The sequence below is a fragment of the Chanos chanos genome, chromosome 8, assembly GCF_902362185.1.
Source record: "Chanos chanos chromosome 8, fChaCha1.1, whole genome shotgun sequence".
Classification (NCBI taxonomy): Eukaryota; Metazoa; Chordata; class Actinopteri; order Gonorynchiformes; family Chanidae; genus Chanos; species Chanos chanos.
In genome coordinates, this window is record NC_044502.1 from 26,262,152 (window position 1) to 26,265,970 (window position 3,819).

General features: G+C 38.2%; 1 non-coding gene across 1 annotated transcript; it reads left to right on the plus strand.

Annotated features, from left to right (window-relative positions):
• The first annotated feature begins 2,691 nt into the window (after positions 1-2,691).
• On the plus strand, positions 2,692-2,764 carry trnaf-gaa (transfer RNA phenylalanine (anticodon GAA)). Its single transcript has one exon. It is a non-coding gene; the product is annotated as a tRNA-Phe (tRNA).
• Positions 2,765-3,819: the final 1,055 nt, after the last annotated feature.

Below are 3,819 nucleotides of genomic sequence, written 5' to 3' on the forward strand. Positions count from 1 at the left end.
TATACACTAAGAAAGGAAATGTGAGTGATAAATATAATATGATATAATATAATATAATATAATATAAAATGTTTCAGTATTTCATATAAATATGTTTTCATATAAAATGTTTCAGTATTTCATAATTTAATATTTTGTGTGTGTGTGTGTGTTTTCTGCCAGAGAGAGATTATTCAGCTAAATTAAGGAAGAGAAAACTAGTGCCTTGTGACTGAGGCAAGATATTTGAAGTTTGACTATTTGAGCATCGCTGCCCCGGTCGTACACACACACACACACACACACACACATGAACGCACACAGAAGATATCTCAAGTTTGACTAGTCTTTCCACTGCTGCAGCAGCAGAGCATTAGACAGGAACAATAGACTGCCTAGATCTGCCTTTTTTTCAGGGTGGGTTTTTTTTGTTTGTTTTTTGTTTTTTGATGCTTTAAAATCACACTTGAAATTGAATGTGCCAATCATACAATTAATTTTTGACCTTTGTGACCTATGCTGATGGCTTTGGGTGACTGTTTTTCTCCCTAAAGTGTGGAGTTTGATGTGCACAGGTAAAAGGAATAAGAGATGGCTGGAATGCACAGATTAGGCCTACTGGTTTAAAAGATTGTGTCCAATCTCCAGTCAACTTCTGATGTGCTTCACCAGAAAATGCACACCCAGGAGAAGGAGCATGTCAAGGTAACATACACACACACACACTTTGTATTGTAGTGAGGGTTTTTTCATTGTTGTTGTTGTCTTCAACAAAGGTCTGTAGTGTCTGTTGGTTCCGGTGTCCTGTAATAGAAAGGGTGTAGGTAGTTTTTAATTGTTCTCTGTTTAAATAGCTCTTAAACACTTTGTCTGTGTTTTAGGATTTAGAGCAGATAGTTCATTGAGCCCTGAGTCTGCACAAAGCTGATGGGACTGGAATGGCAGACTGCACTGGAATTTGCAGGTTCAACTGCTCTTCTGTTTTAATCACTGCTACTGAGCGTGTGATTCATATGGAGTCAGATTTATGTGTGTGTGTGTGTGTGTGTGTGCGCATGTGTACACACAGGGACAAGCATGATAATCTCATGCATTCGGAGGTGTATTGGACCAGGGCAGCAAAGCGTCGCCTACAGTTCAGCTCAAACACTTTCAGTCAACTAATGCAAACAATGCATTTTAAGAAGAGCATAGCCCCAAAATCGTTCATCCATATCTGAAGTGCTTAAAGTTCAACAACATTTGCATTTGGTTGTTCTGATAAAGAAACCTGTCCAGGGAGATAAGAGGAAAACAAAAGATTTTAAATCTGCTGATGAACAACCTAATGTGTGCCCTGGAAAATGTTGGGTTTTCTGTGGACCTGAGGGGTTCTTAAGGATCTCTTTCTCCTACCTGATCCACATCACTCACGTGATGTGTCTCTGGAACATTTGCCAGAAGTCCTGTCTGGGACTGAACCTGCTAATATACGTGAGTGTGTAAAAGAATTAAAACATGATCAGAGTCCTCAGTCAGAGTTCTGTCATACTCCTCATCTTAAATGTTTATGTCAGTATTTAAGTGTGATATCTCCTATAGCTACATAATGAAGCGTTTCAACAGTAACTCCACTGCCAACAGATTTTGATGTGTAGTATGTATAGTGTATAGTGATGTATAGTGAAACAATATTTATTATGACTCTGTTTGTGTTATCACAGGGTATGTCCAATGTGAAACACAAAGGAATTCTTCAAGGAAAGTTCACTTACAATCAAGAGGGTGTCAAGTCAGTCATTCCAACTGCTGGTGAGTGACAGCTATAGACCTTATCATAAACATAAATATAAACATACACATGAACATATATATCTTCATTACTGACATTGTTTGAGATGGCATTCTCTACAGTCAGGGAAGATGTAATGAATTATAGGGATCTGAAGAAACCTAATCTTAATTTCCTCTTTATACAGTGAGCTACCTTTCTCATGTGCCAAAGAAAAGCATTTAGGGACATGCTGCACTGGATTACAACTGACAATGACCCTCTCTCTCTCTCTCTCTCTCTATCTATCTATCTATCTATCTATCTATCTATCTATCTATCTATCTATCTATCTATCTATCTATCTATCTATCTATCTATCTATCTATCCATCTCAGAACTCTCCAGAGCAGAGTATTTATAAGATGGTGGAACTCTGTATCCTGAACAATTGGGGATCCCCCAAGTATAGGTGCGTCTAACATTTTCAAGTTCAAATACATACACATACAAGTCTACCAACATAAGCACAGTTAGATATCTCACTCCCTCTCATTCTTTTTCTAAGCCGCTTATCCTAATTAGGATTTCGGGAGTAGCTGGAGCCTGTCCCAGCATTCATTCGGCAAAAGGTGGGGAAACATCCTGGACAGGTTGCCAGCTCATCACAGGACAGACACACAGATAAACACATTCATGCACTCATCCACACCTAGGGGCAATTTAGCATCTTCAGTTTGCCTGACTTACATGGCTTTGAATTGTGGGAGGAAACCAACACAGACACAGAGAACATGCAAACTCCACACAGAAAGGACGCTGGCTGTGAAGCGACAGCGCTACCCACTGCACCACTAGGCACCCCACAGTTAGATATCAAACTATTAATACAGAGGTCTTGCCTTTTTTCCCTCGTAGGTCTGTACAAATATATGTTTTTGTCTTTGTGCAAAACACAATGTGCCGAAATAGCTCAGTTGGGAGAGCGTTAGACTGAAGATCTAAAGGTCCCTGGTTCAATCCCGGGTTTCGGCAGTTTGTTTAGCTGTACGACTCCTCTCCCTTCTGGCTCTTCCTCCATGTAGAGTGCATAGAGACTATGCATTCCATATGTATATGGCATACAGTAATAAGAATATCAGAAACATGCAGTCAACTGTTAGTCAGTTTAACCCGTCTTCTGTGACCTCCTGCATTGGCACCATGTACACTAACTCATTGTACCTTTCCTTTGCCCCATGTTTCCTTGCTCTCCCTGAGTAAACCAGCCTAAAATCAAGGATGACATTTTTAATTCTCTGCCTAAAAAATTCATACAAAGTAATTCACTCATTTCAGCTTCATTATCATTATCAGTATTGTATATTATATTTCAGTGTATATATTGATCAATTTTCTATCTGCATGCGTTTTAATGATACATATCATATTCATATGACCATGTCTAATGGTTTGGATAGACATAGTCTAATTAAGCCAATTTTTCATGTTTCGTTGATAGTCACATTAGCTTTCATTTTGCATTTCTCAAAATCGCCACACTTGTTTGATACTGTGAAACATTTACAACCATAGAATGTGGTAATGAAAAAAAAAAATGATTGTGGATGTCTGAGTGAAGAAAAGCTGAGTTGCTGTAAATGAGTCGTGTCTTAGAGCCAGTCAGACTAGTGTTGGTACAATAACCTGTTAATCTCCCACAGGACTGGAGAAATGAGTCTCTCTCTCTTCAGTGAGTAACATGTTCATATTTCTGGTCTAGTTCATTTCAACACAGTATAAAATGTTAAATCATATAAAGATATAAATTTGTTGTTCAAGAATAATTTGAACTTTGTAAATAGCTTTTTTCAATTTAAAATCTAATTGCATGATTTTAAAAACACTAAATAATTGAACATACCAATTCCACAGACAACATTGATGGGTTTTCACTTGTCATCTTGTGTCATGAACTGGAGATGAGACTAGATGCAGTTAAATGAAATTTACTCAAACTTAGAGCAGAGCAGTGAACTAGGAACAGGACAGAACAGCCACAGGAAACATAGCAGGAGAATCACAGGTAACATGGGAACAGGCTCAAGATA